The sequence below is a fragment of the Lampris incognitus genome, unplaced genomic scaffold (genome assembly GCF_029633865.1).
Source record: "Lampris incognitus isolate fLamInc1 unplaced genomic scaffold, fLamInc1.hap2 scaffold_75, whole genome shotgun sequence".
Lineage (NCBI taxonomy): Eukaryota > Metazoa > Chordata > Actinopteri > Lampriformes > Lampridae > Lampris > Lampris incognitus.
Genome location: NW_026611580.1, coordinates 27,753 through 47,990, shown reverse-complemented (window position 1 = coordinate 47,990; position 20,238 = coordinate 27,753).

Below are 20,238 nucleotides of genomic sequence, written 5' to 3'. Positions count from 1 at the left end.
CACTCTCAAAGCAAACATCGCATCTGTGGTGCTCTTTCGTGGCATGAAACCATACTGCCGCTCGCTAATCGTCACCTCTCCTCCTCTTAACCTAGCTTCGATTACTCTTTCCCAAATCTTCATGCTGTGGCTGATCAACTTTATACCTCTGTAGTTGCTACAGTTCTGCACATCGCCCTGGTTCTTGAAAATCGGTACCGGTATGCTTCTTCTCCACTCCTCAGGCATCCTCTCCCTTTCCAAGATTGAGTTAAACAATCTAGTTAAAAACCCCACTGCCATCTCTCCTAAACATCTCCATGCCTCCATAGGTATGTCATCAGGACCAGCTGCCTTGCCACTCTTCATCCTCTTCATAGCTGCCCTCACGTCCTCCTTGCTAATCCACTGCACTTCCTGATTCACTATCCCCACATCATCCAACCTGCTCTCTCTCTCTCATTTTCTTCATTCATCAGCCCCCCAATGTACTCCTTCCACCTTCTCAGCACACTCTCTTCGCTCGTCAGCACATTTCCATCTCTATCCTTCATCACCCTAAGCTGCTGCACATCCTTTGCAGCTCGGTCCCTCTGTCTAGCCAATCGGTACAAGTCCTTTTCTCCTTCCTTAGTGTCTAACCTGTCATACAACTCACCATACGCCTTTTGCCTTTGCCACCTCTCTTAGCTTTAAGCTGTGTCTCCTTGTACTCCTGTCTACTTTCTTCATCTCTCTGACTATCCCATTTCTTCTTTGCCAACCTCTTCTTCTGTATACTTTGCTGTACTTCCTCACTCCACCACCAAGTCTCCTTGTCTTCCTTCCTCTGTCCTGCCGACACACCAAGTACCTTCCTAGCTGTCTCCCTCACTATTTCTGCAGTGGTTGCCCAGCCGTCCGGCAACTCTCCACTATCCACCCAGTGCCTGTCTTAACCCCTGCCTGAACTCCACACAACAGTTTTCCTTCTTCAACTTCCACCATTTGATCTTCGGCTCTGCCTTCACTCGCTTCCTCTTCTTGCTCCTCTAAAGTCAAGTTTTATTTTTATTTCAGTGAACTGAAATGTTTTTTTTTTCTTCTCTTTTCACACCTGGTTTTAGTTCAGTTTTAGTGAACTACAATAACCTTGAGCTGGATCATGATCTGCTATTATAGACCATACTATACTGGTCTACCTGGGACTGCATCGTAGGTGAGGTCTGTTTGGGTCCTGCTCAAGTCCCACAGTGTCTATAGAGAGAAGAAGATGACAGTTAAGATACAAATGGGTCACTTCCATCAGCCTCCACTGATTCCCAGGGCAAATTAGCATGCTTTTTAACAAAAGCTATCGCCGCATGCTACCCCAAAAATGAAAACGCGCACGCAGAGCAACAGCCTACTTAGCAAGTTGGCTAACGTTGATTAGGTAAAAGCTAACTTACACAGCGACGCTCAGCTTTACTTGTAACTTAACACAACAAAACAACAAAACGTCTAGTGCAGCAGCACGTCTAGTACTGTTACCTCTCCAGCGTCGCGGCTCCGAACCGTAGTTGGAAGCCTCTGGTGGGTGTCTCGCTAGTCTATTTAGCTTAGCCTGGCTCGTAGCTGGTAACAACTTCATAAAGAGTCCGGACCAACTCTGCAGTGGAGAACGGGCCGGCCACTGCACTGCACTGCAGTCCCATTTAACACACGGCAGCCTCCCTCCCTCCCTCCCTCCCTCTCTCCCTGTGATGCATACAAATCATCACTGGTAACGGTGGCTACCTTCCTATCTGTCGGCAAACTAGCGTCTCCGCGGCTGCGGCTACAAACAGAAAATACACAGACACACACACACACACACGGCTGCGTCTACATCACCCCCCCACACACACACACAATACCCACTAAGCCCTCTCCTTAAAGGGGCAAGGCACAGCTTGCATCAAAACGTATATGATTAATACTCACACTTTATTAATCTTGTAGGATGTGCCAGTGCTGCCGTGTCCAGGCTGTCCGCGCGCGTTGTTTGTGGCGCTTGCTTGACAGTACAACTTCCGGGTCAGCAAAAACGACTGTAACAAGGGTGTACCGGGGGTCGCTGCTCAACACACACAGTCCGCACAACAGTCGCAAATAAATGACTGACATCATTTTTTATTTTTGTTTTGTTTTTGTTTGTTTTTTTTGGGGGGGGGGCAGGGGCTTCATATGTAATGGCTCCTCCCAGTGTAACGGGGCCAAATGGGTTGACATAAAATTAACATGATGATATTTTGACGTGGTCAAATAATGGACTTCTCAGCAAACCTTTCAGAGTTAACAAGCAAGCTTTTAATGACCGCAAGCCAAGCTAGTCATAACAGTCACAAATTCGTTTTGGTCTCAGCTTGATCCTTTTCTTGGCCACAGAAGCGACCTTATCTATTTGCCTACTCTTTACCCTCATGGTGGGAAATAGCATGTTGTCTAATCAACTTCTCTCGTAACGTCCCCATCACCTTGCACCGCATCCCCGCTATCTGTAACAGATATGCCTGTTTTTAACGTGTTCAATAGCCCACAACATAACCAAAACATCGACATTTCAGTTGCATCGTGGGTAACATGCAAATGAACTTGGAGCAGGAACACTCTAGTTGAATTCGCCACACTGCCTCCTTCCTTGAAAGACCAACGTCCCGTTGGCCTAACCCAAATCCCATGTGGATGGGTCCATCCACCATGAGGGTTTCTTCCGCCGAGCACCTCTCCCATCCCGGGCTGCTCCTTGCCGCGGGCTGCTGATGGATGAAGGGGGCGGCTCTGCATCCGCTGGGTCTGAGCCCCCACTGTCGACGTCGACGTCACCGCTGTTTCCATTCCTGGCCAGGGAGGGCAGCTCTGTAAACCCAGTGTCCCCGCCCCCTCCCTGGCCCAAAACAAGGTGCTCTAATGGTAGCTCCTTGCTGACATCCAGGGAGGTTGGCTTTGATCCAGCAGTGTCCTTACCCCCTCCCTGGACCCCGGTAGCCTGGTCTGTACTAAGTAAGGTGCGAGGCGATCTTGGTGAAGGATGACTATCCGAGGGCGGCTGTGGAGCTTCACTCTATAGATGACCTCTGAGATCCTCTTCAGGATGAGGCAGGGCCCCTCCCAGTTGCTGTTCAGCTTTGGGGACCGTCCCTTCGTTCGCCGTGGGTTATACACCCATACGTTGTCCCCCTGCTGGTACTCTTTGCGGTGGCAACGTACATCATAGGCTCTCTTCTGCCTTTCCCCTGCAGAAGCCATATTCTCTGGAGCCTGCTGATGAGGAGCCTCCATCCGGTCCTGTAGTGCGTCTACATAGTCCTGGCCCGGCGGCACTCGTACTGGTGGGTTTGGCGGCTTGCCAAAGACCAGATCCACAGGCGTCTGTAGCTCCCGAGCAAACATCAGTGCAGCTGGTTGTAGTGATATAACGCCATGTATATCCACTGGAACTACACTAGGTGTTATGTACTACCCGGACTGTTATTATGGTTACACCGCTACCACGTATGGTTATTACGTCTGCCTACTGAGCCACGATTAAACCTGAGTTCTATAACCCGGTGTGGTCATTGATCCTCGACCAATACTACCCCAAGTATTACTTCACCCGCCAGTGAAAAAGGGGTTACATAAGTTTCACTGTTTGCATCCACACAGTAAAAAGTGATCATATGCTGCCATTCAATTAAAGCGTGTTTTTTATTTGATTGGACCCGATATAATTGTATTTATGATATTTTGGGTCTATATATGTATTAAAATCACTTTAATTCAATGGAAATCAGGGCCTCATTGGTTCAATGTATTTGACTGACTTAAAACCAAAGACTATTTTTCCATCCAGTATGTCACGTGACTACTGACGCAGCCAAACTTTGGTTCTCAAAATCTCTTGATTTTATGCCATTTTTCTTTTCACTGCTTGGAGCCCTGAGGAGAAGTCAAGTTCACGGCGATGGACTTCAGGTGGCTGTGGTGCTGTGCAGCTTCTGGGGTCGGGATTTCTGACCGATCGTCAGGCATATGGTTGCACTCAATGAGTGTTGGAAGCAGCACACTTGTTTTTTCCATCCAACGACTCCGCCAAGAACCCTGTGGCTCTTCTTCCAGATGTCTCGGTGACTCCTGCACATGTACGCAACGCAGGGTGTACGGTGAGTCTGAACCTCTGATTTGGATGAGGTAGAAGAAATCAGACCTCGCCAGAGATCTGTTGCTCTGGTCGTCCAGGACGATGTAGACGTTACTAGCTCTGTCTGGGTGTGCTGTGCATTTAGAGGTGACTGCTGGTGGAGGCGCCTCCTCTTCACTCTCCCCGCCATGCTCTGAGGTGGGGTCCTTGTCTTTTTTGTCCCGTGGAGGAGGTCCAGGGTGGAGCGCCGCTATGTGGTCATCGCTCTCACATTCGCTGCACTTCAAAGTTGCCTTACAGTTCTTCGCCAAGTGAGTTGTGGAGGAGCAACACCTGCAGCAGGCACCATTCTCTTTCAGAAAGGCTTTGCGCTCCTCAAGAGACTTGCTTCGAAAACCCCGACATTTCTTTAGAGGATGGCGCTTCTCATGGATGGGACATTGTTTCCCTTTGTCGCCAGGCATGCTGCTCGAACTGCGTGACTGAGAAGCTGAGCGGTTTGTTGAGACCTCTGTCTTGTGGGTGGAGACATGCCTTTTGGCGTGTCTTGATACCTTTTCTGATCGCTCATGTTTTGAGAACCCTGTGGAGGACTTGTTGGACGTTTTCGAGGGAGCTGAAGGGAGAGTAAAGCTGGGGTCGTTTCTTCTGTGTGCCTCGCTGCAGAGGAAGCCTGCGAAGAAGGTGAATGGGGGGGGGGCATGGTGCTGCTCTTTGTACTGGGAACCCTTAGTTATCCACCTCTCTTGTAGACTGTGTGGCAGCTTCTCAACGATCGGGTTGACACCCCTGGCGGTGTCCAGGTACGAGAGCCCCGGCAGGTAGCCCTCACACTTAGCAGAGTCTAACTCCATCAGCAGGTCTCCCAGTTCCCTCAACTTTACGGGGTCTTTCTGAGAGATTTTTGGAAAGTTCTCTATCCTCTCGAAGAGCGCTCTCTCGATCACTTCAGGGGAGCACTCTTCTAGGCGTTCCCAGACATGTTGTAGGCCCACTACAGGGTCGGCGACGTGCACATAGCGAATCCTTGTAACGTGCTCTGAGAACTCTTTTCCTAACGACTTTGTCAAGAGGTCGAGCTCCTCGCTGGCAGTTAAGTTCAGTCCTTCAATGGCGTTGAAGAAAGATGACTTCCATGCCCAATAATTTTCTGGGCGCTCGTTGAACTGGATGAGACCGGAATTCACAAGCTCTCGGCGCACCAAGTACCTCGCAATGTCATTCGTACCAGTCGTGTCATCACGATGTGGCTGCGGTGAGGCTCTGAGAGGAGAGTGGTGCAGCTGAGCAGGAGGAGGCTGAGAAGGGGAGAGCTGAGCAGGATGTTGGTGATGTATGTGGAGTACAAAATGTTCTCCATATGCACTCCGTATGTACTCTGTAGTTTTCCACTTGTCTGTGTGTATGAAACTTCTCACTCACTGCAGACACACATAACCATTGTTCTCATGCGTACCTTCCATGGGGCCACATAGCAACTGTTACTATGCTTGCCTCCCCGTTGCCGCATCCCAGGAACGGCCAGGTACAGCAAAAGACAAGTGCAACAGGCGTACAGACACTCACGAGGCACAGAACGTGATTAACGTAGATGTTTCCTTCATTCCTTTGTAAGATTACACCTTAGTTGACGCAGGAAACATAGTGTATGACGCGACGGACTGTTCTATAAAAAACCACTATCTCCAGCTCAGAGGCAGAGCATATCCTCACAGACAACCTCTGTGTGGCCTTATGTCTCTCCATCTGCAGATGCATTAAAGATTCTCTGTTTTCTTTAATATTTGTCCGATGATTATTCTCCCCAGAGGTTGCTGGGGCAAGAGCCCATTAAAAGGATAAAGGAAATCCACAACAATTTGGTGTCAGAAGCGGGATCTCACGTCGCCCCGCCAGACGGACAACCGGCTGACCGATCATCTCGGGACAAGAACATAGTCACCGATCTCCCAATAACCTCACCAGGTTTGAGAAGAAGAAAGGGAGAGGCGGGTGGTCCGTTTGTTCGGTGTCGCTGAGATCCCTCAGCAAAACCCTGGGAGATTCATCGCACGGGTAAGCAGAATTCTTTAAAGGATAAAATGATCATTTAAAACGCGTACTATTGAAACCAGATGAGGTCGTGCACTGACAATTAAGCGGCTGTTCACCCTCGGTCTCGCACTAATAGAAGTGGTCATTTGGAAGGATCAAGTGAATTTTGAGGGGGAAAAAAGAAAATAAAAGGGAAACAAGGGCAGTAAACTGCCCCCGATAAATATGGAGGGTCCGATCTATCAGATAATGAGTGATAAGCAAATATGGTGAAGACTCGGTAAAATATGTTTTAGACTGGATGCAGGATCATGGGTTTCCTGTTGAAGGAACTTTGAGCAAGAATAAACTAATGAAAGTCCGACAGTCCATGGAAAAGGGAAAAGCGAAGGTCTTAGAAAGGAAAAAGATTCCTACAACATGGTTAGAGTATATGGCAGAGCAAGAAAGAATTTTGGGAATGTGGGAGAAAGAGTGTGAAAGTAGGGAAAGAAAAAGGCTACAGAAGACTGTGACGTGCAGCGACGACTCGGTAAAGACAGAGATACGACAGCTCACGTATCAACCAAAGACCCGTTCTCACACACCTCTCCTATTCCATCTCTGACATCCACCCCTCCGCCATACTCACATGGCAGCCAGCCTCTCTCTCTCCTTTTGTCTTCCTTATATCCGCAGCTCATAGCGATGTCTCTGGGACACCCCTCTGACGACTCCGGGTCCGTCCAACAACCTGTCCAACAACGCGGCGCCATGAGACCGATCCTGGGACCACCACCGACACCCCGTCTGACACCACCACCACCACCAACACCCCAACCGCCACCAATTCTCTCTCCCCCGTCCACGGCGAGGGGCCAATGGGAAACTCACCTCTGCAAACATTTCCTGGCCGGCCTGCAGGACGGAGTTAGGAAAGCCATAGAAACACACTGCGTAGGATACGGAAAGAGACGACTGGAAGACTTGCTGAGACATGCTGATCATGCCCACGATCAAATGCAGAAAAAGGAAGAAGTACAGAAGGCAAGGCAGGCTCAGGACAAACATCGCACCTCTCTCTCTCTCCTCCATGGTGCCGCAGCGGCTTCCTTCACCCTACTAACCTGTGCAACAGGACAGACCCGGGGACCGTTCACGATGTCAGAACCCGTGACAACACGCCCAGCCCAGCGGCCCCCAACCGGGTGACGACTGCTGCTTCACATGTGGCCAGCCCGGTCACTGGGCTGAAGACTGTCCACTCCGTCAAGGGCATCAACCAAAGGCGCGGAAGAGGCCGAGGATGGAGCAACGGACCTCACAACCAGTGGGCCCCACGGGGAGGCTCATACCGGGGTTCGGACTGACAGGCGACACGGGAGGAGGAGGAGGGGGTCCTGGACACATCTGCTGCCACATCAGGTCGTATGAATGCACAGACACAACCAAATACACTGATTTGCAATGAAGACTCTGCTTTGCTGTTAGCTTCCCCAGTTGGACAGTATGTATCTCATGAGCTAGCTTTCCGAAAACTGCCAATGATAACCTTGCGTCTTAAAAATGCTGAGCTGCCTTTCTTGTTAGACACGGGAGCCACACGAACGGTGGTGAGAACCGCCTATCGGCCGGCCACGGTTAACACGGAGCGGCCAAACGGTCCTCTCCACTGTTGCGAGTGGTACGTGTGTCACGGAGCCATTATCCGTTCCTGTGCGCTTGTTTGCCTGGATGACAGCTCATCAACAAAATTGCCTGTTTTAATTTCTGATAACTGCCCATTTAATTTGCTGGATGGAGATGGCATGATCCAACTGGGCATCTCTGTTGTTTCCACCTCATCAGGGCTGTACATCACTTCGTTACCAGCAGCGAATATTTTTTTGCATACACATAACCCCGCCCTCCCTCTACGGGTCTACATGTGGGCTCCTACCGCCTCCCAATACACACAGTGGCTCTGCTCCCTTGCTCACACACCACAACAGGGGACGCATCGACCTACATGACAGCGGACAACCTACACTGCACCGCTCATGTCACGTGTACATTAGACACCGACCAAACTGCGTTGTTTTCGGTTGATGACTCGGTCCCGCACGTCTCCTTGGTAAAACCACGGGGTTCCCAGTGGACAGATACGGGTCCACTCGCGCGACAAGCTTCTCTGGCGTCAGATTGGCTTCCCGCCGACTCTTCACGCGACTGGTCCCCCTCACTAAAATTATACCGGGTAGACGTCAGCGCCACCGTTGCTGTGACGCCACGAATGTTGGCTCTTTCCGCCCCCTCACCGTCAGTGACTGAGGCCCATACACACAAACGCACACACACACACACACACACTGCACTTGCTCCGCAGCTTCACAACATCCCCTCCCATCTTTGGGCTGACAGGAAATAGGATGTAGGTCTCATACGTAATTGTGAGCCCGTCATCATTACCCCGAAATCCGACTTCCGTCCCCACCAACCTCAGTACCCTTTGAAACCGGAAGCGGTTAATGGCATCTGCCCTGTATTCAATGCCTTGCGTGTCAAGGGCATAATTGTCCCTTGCCCCACCTCCCCGGTTTCCACTCCCATCTTTCCCGTGAAGAAGATACGCCCACCCGGACAGCCCACTGAATGGAGGTTCGTTCAAGACCTTCAGGCAGTAAATGCAGCTGTCAGGGCCCGCACGCCCTGCGTCCCCAATCCCTACACCCTTATGTCTCAGGTTCCCCCTTCTGCACGGCGGTTTACCGTTGTGGACCTTGCCAACGCTTTCTTCAGCGTCCCTGTTCATCCTGACGGCCAGTTCTGGTTTGCGTTCCTATTTGACGGTCGGCCTTACACATGGACAAGGCTGTGGCAGGGCTATTGTGAAAGCCCCACGATCTACAACGGGGCGCTTCGAGACAGCCTTAGCACACTTACGCTGACGCGCGGCTCAACCCTATGGCAGTACGTCGACGACCTCCTGCTTTGTGCCCCCACCACACCGCAGTGCAGCCGTGACTCGGTCTCTCTCTTACGCCATTTGGCCCAAGAAGGTCACCAAGCTACTCTCTCCAAACTCCAATTTTGTCAACAACACGTCACTTTCCTCGGACACACGGTCCTATAACTCTAACCCGAACCCGTCTCTGGAAAAAACACACTGTCCCCTTTTGTCTTTTTTTTTTCTTTTTTTCTCCCCCTTTCTGTTTTTTTCCGTCTATGGGGAGGGCGCGCGTTTGCCGGATGTCGCGTCACGTTTCCCGTGACAACGGCGTGGGGGGCCGCCTTTTGTGGAGAGCGTGACATCTACCGGAAGTGGTGTCATATTTCCCAGTATATATTAAGAGGCGGAGCCTCATTCTCTCTTTTCGATGGAGTCCGGCACAGAGCTACGTCGCCCGCTGTTCGGTGAGTTGGATTAATGTTGGCTATTTTTTCGATTGTTAATTTGATTTTTACGAGCCTTAGAAGGCCACCGAGATGCCGCCCGGTCGTGAAAAGTCTAAGCCCTCGCCTGAAGAAGGTGGCCGCCATCTAAACATCTTGTTGATGGACAGTGTACAAGGTTAATTCCAATTTATTTGGGAATGCGGATTTAAATTTCTAACCTATTGTAAACGTTTGAACTACAAACGTTTGGACAGACACAGATTTACTATCTGTCGCAATTGTTGAGATTTAGCGGCGTTGTGAACGCCAACCATAAATGACGAGATGACACAAATGTTCGTTGACAATGTATTTCCTCCTGTACACAAGCTAACATTAGCTGTTTCCAAACTGTACATGAGCTAACATAAGCTGGTCGTTTGGTTGACTGATACACGGCTAGCTGTACAAACAGCTTGATGAACAACAGCGTGCTGAATGACGTGATGCTGACCACAGCTGTGGGACCATACACTGGCTGTACACGTGCTGTACACGTGCAGTACTGAGCTGTGATGATGCTGGTTCTACAACGTTTCCACTTTATCGCATTTAAATTAACCGTTTCCACTTTATCGCATTTAATTAACTCTTGTATTTTTCGTGGAGCTCAACTCCATGCAGCCATGTGCTTCGTTTATTTGCACCGTTCAGAATCGCCTGCGCTGCATGACGGGGTCATCTATGCAACTCATATTACTGAGATTGGTGCCTCCATGGCTCCACCTGCTGGCCAGGCGGTCATACAATCATCCAATCTACTGTACATAATGTACACCTATTATGCCAGCGCCTGACGAGTGGCCGGATGGGGGTACCCTTTCCCCTGGCTTAACCCCAATCTTAACCTCAAACCCGAATTCTGCCAGGTAACCCTAGTTGTGGCTTGAACCCTGGAAAGGTAACAAGAAGCCCTAGTTGAGGTTTTAACCCTTGAGGGATAAGATAGAAAAAGACACACAATTTTTTTTTCTTTAAATGGCGGGGGGGGAACGAGAAGACCGCCTATTCTGTCCTACGTATTTGTGTCCATGTATAGACAGGCCGACAGATAGCCAACATGAAGAATCCCAAAGAAATACAGAGTCCCAGTCCAAGTTGAGGAACTTTACTGAAGAACTTTGAGAATTCAAACCTTTTTGTAAAACTGTATAGGAGGGCAATACAGAGAAAGAATGTTTCAATAAACATTGCATAAATTATAAAATGTTATCACATGTCTATGACATAACTACATAACATATGTAAATAACTGCACATGACTGCATGTAAATAATAATTTAGGCTACATAACTGCATGTAAATAGCTGCACATAACCTAGGAATGACGAAATCACACATGAATTATGAATGACTTATGAACTAATTGCAAATAATGTACATATGACATAGATCTACTACTTTCGGCTGCTCCCGTTAGGGGTTGCCACAGCGGATCATCCGTTTCCATTTCTTCCTGTCTTCTGCGTCTTCCTCTGTCACACCAGCCACCTGCATGTCTTCCCTCACCACATCCATAAACCTCCTCTTTGGCCTTCGTCTTCTTCTCTTCCCTGGCAGCTCCATAATCAGCATCTCTCCTCCACACATGTCCAAGCCATCTCAATCTTGCCTCTCTTGCTTTGTCTCCAAACCGTCCGACTTGAGCGGTCCCTCTAATATAATCGTGCCTAATCCTGTGCTTCTTCGTCACTCCCAGTGAAAACCTTAGCGTCTTCAACTCTGCCACCTCCAGCTCCGCCTCCTGCTGTCTTTTCGTCAGTGCCACTGTCTCCAAACCATACAACGTAGCTGGTCTCACAACCATCTTGTAAACCTTCCCTTTAACACTTGCTGGCACCCTTCTGTCGCAAATCACTCCTGACACTCTTCTCCGCCCTACCTGCACTCTCTTCTTCACCTCTCTCCTGCACTCCCCGTTACTTTGGACTGTTGACCCCAAGTATTTAAAGTCAAATGCCTTCGTCACCTCCACTCCTGACCATTCCACTGTCTTCCCTCTCTTTCACACACAGGTATTCCGTCTTGCTCCTACTGACTTTCATTCCTCTTCTCTCCAGTGCATACCTCCACATCTCCAGGCTCTCCTCCACCTGCACCCTACTCTTGCTACAGATCACAATGTCATCCGCGAACATCATCGTCCATGGAGACTCCTGCCTGATCTCATCCGTCAACCTGTCCATCACCATTGCAAACAAGAAGGGGCTCAGAGCCGATCCTTGATGTAATCCCACCTCCACCTTGAACCCATCTGTCACCTCGCCACTGTCACACTTCCACGTGCATATCCTGCACCACTCCTACATACTTCTCGGCAACTCCCGGCTTCCTCATACAATACCACATCTCCTCTCTCGGCGCCCTGGCTTATGCGTTCTCTAAATCTACAAAGACACAATGTAACTCCTTCTGGCCTTCTCTATACTTCTCCATCAACACTCTCAAAGCAAACATCGCATCTGTGGTGCTCTTTCGTGGCATGAAACCATACTGCCGCTCGCTAATCGTCACCTCTCCTCCTCTTAACCTAGCTTCGATTACTCTTTCCCAAATCTTCATGCTGTGGCTGATCAACTTTATACCTCTGTAGTTGCTACAGTTCTGCACATCGCCCTGGTTCTTGAAAATCGGTACTGGTATGCTTCTTCTCCACTCCTCAGGCATCCTCTCCCTTTCCAAGATTGAGTTAAACAATCTAGTTAAAAACCCCACTGCCATCTCTCCTAAACATCTCCATGCCTCCACAGGTATGTCATCAGGACCAACTGCCTTGCCACTCTTCATCCTCTTCATAGCTGCCCTCACGTCCTCCTTGCTAATCCACTGCACTTCCTGATTCACTATCCCCACATCATCCAACCTGCTCTCTCTCTCTTATTTTCTTCATTCATCAGCCCCCCAATGTACTCCTTCCACCTTCTCAGCACACTCTCTTCGCTCGTCAGCACATTTCCATCTCTATCCTTCATCACCCTAAGCTGCTGCACATCCTTTGCAGCTCGGTCCCTCTGTCTAGCCAATCGGTACAAGTCCTTTTCTCCTTCCTTAGTGTCTAACCTGTCATACAACTCACCATACGCCTTTTGCCTTTGCCACCTCTCTTAGCTTTACGCTGTGTCTCCTTGTACTCCTGTCTACTTTCTTCATCTCTCTGACTATCCCATTTCTTCTTTGCCAACCTCTTCTTCTGTATACTTTGCTGTACGTCCTCACTCCACCACCAAGTCTCCTTGTCTTCCTTCCTCTGTCCTGCCGACACACCAAGTACCTTCCTAGCTGTCTCCCTCACTATTTCTGCAGTGGTTGCCCAGCCGTCCGGCAACTCTCCACTATCCACCCAGTGCCTGTCTTAACCCCTGCCTGAACTCCACACAACAGTTTTCCTTCTTCAACTTCCACCATTTGATCTTCGGCTCTGCCTTCACTCGCTTCCTCTTCTTGCTCCTCTAAAGTCAAGTTTTATTTTTATTTCAGTGAACTGAAACGTTTTTTTTTTCTTCTCTTTTCACACCTGGTTTTAGTTCAGTTTTAGTGAACTACAATAACCTTGAGCTGGATCATGATCTGCTATTATAGACCATACTATACTGGTCTACCTGGGACTGCATCGCTGGTGAGGTCTGTTTGGGTCCTGCTCAGGTCCCACAGTGTCTATAGAGAGAAGAAGATGACAGTTAAGATACAAATGGGGCACTTCCATCAGCCTCCACTGATTCCCAGGGCAAATTAGCATGCTTTTTAACAAAAGCTATCGCCGCATGCTACCCCAAAAATGAAAACGCGCACGCAGAGCAACAGCCTACTTAGCAAGTTGGCTAACGTTGATTAGGTAAAAGCTAACTTACACAGCGACGCTCAGCTTTACTTGTAACTTAACACAACAAAACAACAAAACGTCTAGTGCAGCAGCACGTCTAGTACTGTTACCTCTCCAGCGTCGCGGCTCCGAACCGTAGTTGGAAGCCTCCGGTGGGTGTCTCGCTAGTCTATTTAGCTTAGCCTGGCTCGTAGCTGGTAACAACTTCATAAAGAGTCCGGACCAACTCTGCGGTGGAGAACGGGCCGGCCACTGCACTGCACTGCAGTCCCATTTAACACACGGCAGCCTCCCTCCCTCCCTGTGATGCATACAATCATCACTGGTAACGGTGGCTACCTTCCTATCTGTCGGCAAACTAGCGTCTCCGCGGCTGCGGCTACAAACAGAAAATACACAGACACACACACACACACACACACGGCTGCGTCTACATCACCTCCCCCCCCCACACACACACACACAATACCCACTAAGCCCTCTCCTTAAAGGGGCAAGGCACAGCTTGCATCAAAACGTATATGATTAATACTCACACTTTATTAATCTTGTAGGATGTGCCAGTGCTGCCGTGTCCAGGCTGTCCGCGCGCGTTTCTTTTGTGGCGCTTGCTTGACAGTACAACTTCCGGGTCAGCAAAAACGACTGTAACAAGGGTGTACCGGGGGTCGCTGCTCAACACACACAGTCCGCACAACAGTCGCAAATAAATGACTGACATCATTTTTTATTTTTGTTTTGTTTTTGTTTGTTTTTTTGGGGGGCAGGGGCTTCATATGTAATGGCTCCTCCCAGTGTAACGGGGCCAAATGGGTTGACATAAAATTAACATGATGATATTTTGACGTGATCAAATAATGGACTTCTCAGCAAACCTTTCAGAGTTAACAAGCAAGCTTTTAATGACCGCAAGCCAAGCTAGTCATAACAGTCACAAATTCGTTTTGGTCTCAGCTTGATTCTTTTCTTGGCCACAGAAGCGAACTTATCTATTTGCCTACTCTTTACCCTCATGGTGGGAAATAGCATGTTGTCTAATCAACTTCTCTCGTAACGTCCCCATCACCTTGCACCGCATCCCCGCTATCTGTAACAGATATGCCCGTTTTTAACGTGTTCAATAGCCCACAACATAACCAAAACATCGACATTTCAGTTGCATCGTGGGTAACATGCAAATGAACTTGGAGCAGGAACACTCTAGTTGAATTCGCCACACTGCCTCCTTCCTTGAAAGACCAACGTCCCGTTGGCCTAACCCAAATCCCATGTGGATGGGTCCATCCACCATGAGGGTTTCTTCCGCCGAGCACCTCTCCCATCCCGGGCTGCTCCTTGCCGCGGGCTGCTGATGGATGACGGGGGCGGCTCTGCATCCGCTGGGTCTGAGCCCCCACTGTCGACGTCGACGTCACCGCTGTTTCCATTCCTGGCCAGGGAGGGCAGCTCTGTAAACCCAGTGTCCCCGCCCCCTCCCTGGCCCAAAACAAGGTGCTCTAATGGTAGCTCCTTGCTGACATCCAGGGAGGTTGGCTTTGATCCAGCAGTGTCCTTACCCCATCCCTGGACCCCGGTAGCCTGGTCTGTACTAAGTAAGGTGCGAGGCGATCTTGGTGAAGGATGACTATCCGAGGGCGGCTGTGGAGCTTCACTCTATAGATGACCTCTGAGATCCTCTTCAGGATGAGGCAGGGCCCCTCCCAGTTGCTGTTCAGCTTTGGGGACCGTCCCTTCATTCGCCGTGGGTTATACACCCATACGTTGCCCCCCTGCTGGTACTCTTTGCGGTGGCAACGTACATCATAGGCTCTCTTCTGCCTTTCCCCTGCAGAAGCCATATTCTCTGGAGCCAGCTGATGAGGAGCCTCCATCCGGTCCTGTAGTGCGTCTACATAGTCCTGGCCCGGCGGCACTCGTACTGGCGGGTTTGGCGGCTTGCCAAAGACCAGATCCACAGGCGTCTGTAGCTCCCGAGCAAACATCAGTGCAGCTGGTTGTAGTGATATAACGCCATGTATATCCACTGGAACTACACTAGGTGTTATGTACTACCCGGACTGTTATTATGGTTACACCACTACCACGTATGGTTATTACGTCTGCCTACTGAGCCACGATTAAACCTGAGTTCTATAACCCGGTGTGGTCATTGATCCTCGACCAATACTACCCCAAGTATTACTTCACCCGCCAGTGAAAAAGGGGTTACATAAGTTTCACTGTTTGCATCCACACAGTAAAAAGTGATCATATGCTGCCATTCAATTAAAGCGTGTTTTTTATTTGATTGGACCCGATATAATTGTATTTATGATATTTTGGGTCTATATATGTATTAAAATCCCTTTAATTCAATGGAAATCAGGGCCTCATTGGTTCAATGTATTTGACTGACTTAAAACCAAAGACTATTTTTCCATCCAGTATGTCACGTGACTACTGACGTAGCCAAACTTTGGTTCTCAAAATCTCTTGATTTTATGCCATTTTTCTTTTCACTGCTTGGAGCCCTGAGGAGAAGTCAAGTTCACGGCCAACTTGTGCCAAGTGCCAATTTCTCGGTAAGAAGTGAGCCGAAGCGCGAAAAACCCCAGTAAACATTTAATATCGACATGTTTTTGTAACATTTTGGCACACTCGGGTGTGATTTTTAAGTGACTGATTAAAGCTAATTATAACGTTATCGCACGGCAGTTTATACGTTCATAGCTAGCTAGCCTGGCTAGGAAACGACTAGCTAGCATAAGCTAGCTAACGTTAGTTAGCGAATATTATTTTTTTTAAAAAGTTAGCGAATATTGCCACGTTATCACACCGACAACCAACCGAGCGATTGGCTACGCCTGACGTTAGAAGACAGACCTGCTGCTAGCTGCTATAAACGGGGCCTGCTAATTCTAGCTAGCCACACAGTCTCGCTTGCTTAATTCCGGTTTAACGTTAGCCGCTCACCTGCTTGCATAACGATATCGGAGATGTCTATATACATGTAACGTTACATCCAGATACATTTTAATGTGTGCGAATTTTCACTAGCTCACGTTAGCTTATGCTAGCTTGTCAGTCCCACGCCAAGGCAAATGCTATCTAGCTAGTTGGCTTGTTGAATTTTCTACTTGGAATCATTTAATATCGTCAGTTTCGATGCATGTGAGCCTAATGTTTATTGAACGATTATGCTCGTCACTATTAAGCACCCGTAAGCTAAGCAGCACAAGAGATTCACTTCTTGTACTAGCTAACGTTAGCTAGCACTAGCAACATTCGAGGCTCAGGCTACATGTGTAGGTAGGCCTCGTGCAGCACATTGTGAACGGCTCTTAGCTACAAACCGAGGCTTATGCTGCATGAATGCCCGGTGCGACACATGTGAACGGTGTTTGCTAAATCGCGGGCTGAAAGGGGTTGTTACTTCCAATGGGAAACGCTGGTAAGCCCCTTGTTATGTCTGCACACATCGACAGTGCTGCATTTGATTTGGTGCTGTTCTATTGTGCTGGGATCGCTTGGTGATGCCTGCGGGCTCTGGGTTGTTTGATCGGGTCTGCCTGTGATGCTGTGTCAGTCTAAATAAAGAATGCAACGTAGAGGTTGTGTCGAGCGACAGCGCTGTGTCCTGACGTGATTTCTCAATACAATATTGGCGACGAGGATGGCTGATATCTCTCTCCCACCACCTGCCCCCTTCCTGGCGTTACCTGGCGAGCCTCCGGTACCATGGACTCGCTGGCTACATAGTTTTGAAAATTACATCATCGCCTCAGGGCTCGACGACGTGAGCCAGGCTAGGAAGACGGCTCTGTTGCTACACTGCTTGGGAGCAGAGGGTCATCGTGTGCTCGGGACTCTGGGGAACGTCACAAACTTTGACGAAGCTGTGGGACTTATGAGCACCCATTTCGCTGCTCCACAGAGTGCCCTCCTTCGGCGATTTATATTCCGTCAGCGACACCAACTGCCTGGTGAGTCTGTGCGGCAGTACGTAGCTAATTTGCGAGGGCTAGCTAGCTCATGCAAGTTTGGCGCGCTTCAGGACGAGATGGTTCGCGACCAGCTAATCGAACACACCAACAACGCAAAGGTGCGTGAGACTCTCCTGCTGGAAAAAGACGATCTGCTGCTGTCCAGAGCAATTACCATCGCACTACAGGTTGAGGGAGCAGCTGAGTGTGCTGCTATACTAAATACACAGCAAGTGGCCACCTCCAGTCAAGCTGCCAACGACTCCTCCCTCTACTCACGGCTGCCCCTCGGGACGCAACGCAGCCAGAGCGAGGCCGTCGTCGACGTAGAAGTCGCGTTCCACTAAGTGCTTGGCATCCATTCCGTGTTCCCTGGAGCTGTGTTCTGCTGCTCGGTGAAGTCCATAGATGGCGACAGCTGGGGATGGTGAGTTGCCGAATACGTGGACTTTCATGCGATACTCGGCAATCTCTCGGTTGGGGTCGTTGTTGTTGAACCACAGGAAACACAAGAAATCTCTGTTGTCTTCTCGAACGACGAAGCTGTGAAACATCTGCTCGATGTCCGCTATGACAGCCACTGTTTCTCTTCGGGAGCGCAGCAAGACTCCCAGCAAGCTGTTGTTCAGATCCGGGCCGGTAAGTAGTACGCACATCGTTCAGGGAGATGCCGTGATGTTGAGCGCTGGAATCGAAGACAACCCTGATCTTGTCTGGCTTTTGAGGGTGGTAGACGCCGAAGATAAGTAAGTACCAGCACTCACTTCCCTCCGGTAGTGGTGGGGCCAACTCAGCCTGGTCGCGATCAAAGATGTTTTGCATGAAGGTGTGACGAAGTCGGCTTTCATCTTAGGCTTTCTTTCCAGGGTGCGGCGGGGAGAGGTAAGTCTGCTGAGAGCTTGGTCTCGATTGTAAGGGAGCCGTCGACGAGGGGATCGGAATGGGAGAGGCGCCACCCAGCTGTTGGTGTCGTCCATCACCATCTCTCTGTCCATGAACTCCAGGAACAGACGATCTTCGATGGAAAGCCGCACTTTGTCGTCATCAGGGACTGGGGTGTCATGTTTGATGCTGTAAGGAGGAACATTTCCTTGACCTGGAGACGGTTGGGGCACGGAGTGAGGAGAGATGGCCTTCCGTTTTCGAGCACGCTGGTGCGATAGGGAGTCACAGCTGCTGGCTTGTGGGCTGAACCCAGGCACACGTCCCCTATAACCACCCAACCCAGGTCTAGACGTTGGGCATAGGGTGCGCTGGGAGGACCATTGCGTTGCTCCCTGACTTTGTGGACCTGAAGGATGTGGCGTCCCAGAAGTATCAGGATCTGGGCTTCAGGGTCCAGGCGAGGGATTCTGCGAGCGATGGACTTCAGGTGGCTGTGGTGCTGTGCAGCTTCTGGGGTCGGGATTTCTGACCGATCGTCAGGCATATGGTTGCACTCAATGAGTGTTGGAAGCAGCACACTTGTTTTTTCCATCCAACGACTCCGCCAAGAACCCTGTGGCTCTTCTTCCAGATGTCTCGGTGACTCCTGCACATGTACGCAGGGTGTACGGTGAGTCTGAACCTCTGATTTGGATGAGGTAGAAGAAATCAGACCTCGCCAGAGATCTGTTGCTCTGGTCGTCCAGGACGATGTAGACGTTACTAGCTCTGTCTGGGTGTGCTGTGCATTTAGAGGTGACTGCTGGTGGAGGCGCCTCCTCTTCACTCTCCCCGCCATGCTCTGAGGTGGGGTCCTTGTCTCTTTTGTCCCGTGGAGGAGGTCCAGGGTGGAGCGCCGCTATGTGGTCATCGCTCTCACATTCGCTGCACTTCAAAGTTGCCTTACAGTTCTTCGCCAAGTGAGTTGTGGAGGAGCAACACCTGTAGCAGGCACCATTCTCATTCAGAAAGGCTTTGCGCTCCTCAAGAGACTTGCTTCGAAAACCCCGACATTTCTTTAGAGGATGGCGCTTCTGATGGATGGGGCATTGTTTCCCTTTGTCGCCAGGCATGCTGCTCGAATTCCTTTTCTGATCGCTCATGTTTTGAGAACCCTGTGGAGGACTTGTCTGACGTTTTCGAGGGAGCTGAAGGGAGAGTAAAGCTGGGGTCGTTTCTTCTGTGTGCCTCGCTGCAGAGGAAGTCTGCGAAGAAGGTGAATGGGGGGGGGGGGCATGGTGCTGCTCTTTGTACTGGGAACCCTTAGTTATCCACCTCTCTTGTAGACTGTGTGGCAGCTTCTCAACGATCGGGTTGACACTCCTGCCGGTGTCCAGGTACGAGAGCCCCGGCAGGTAGCCCTCACACTTAGCAGAGTCTAACTCCATCAGCAGGTCTCCCAGTTCCCTCAACTTTACGGGGTCTTTCTGAGAGATTTTTGGAAAGTTCTCTATCCTCTCGAAGAGCGCTCTCTCGATCACTTCAGGGGAGCACTCTTCTAGGCGTTCCCAGACATGTTGTAGGCCCACTACAGGGTCGGCGACGTGCACATAGCGAATCCTTGTAACGTGCTCTGAGAACTCTTTTCCTAACGACTTTGTCAAGAGGTCGAGCTCCTCGCTGGCAGTTAAGTTCAGTCCTTCAATGGCGTTGAAGAAAGAGGACTTCCATGCCTAATACTTTTCTGGGCGCTCGTTGAACTGGATGAGACCGGAATTCACAAGCTCTCGGCGCACCAAGTAGCTCGCAATGTCATTCGTACCAGTCGTGTCATCACGATGTGGCTGCGGTGAGGCTCTGAGAGGAGAGTGGTGCAGCTGAGCAGGAGGAGGCTGAGAAGGGGAGAGCTGAGCAGGATGTTGGTGATGTATGTCGAGTACAAAATGTTCTCCATATGCACTCCGTATGTACTCTGTAGTTTTCCACTTGTCTGTGTGTATGAAACTTCTCACTCACTGCAGACACACATAACCATTGTTCTCATGCGTACCTTCCATGGGGCC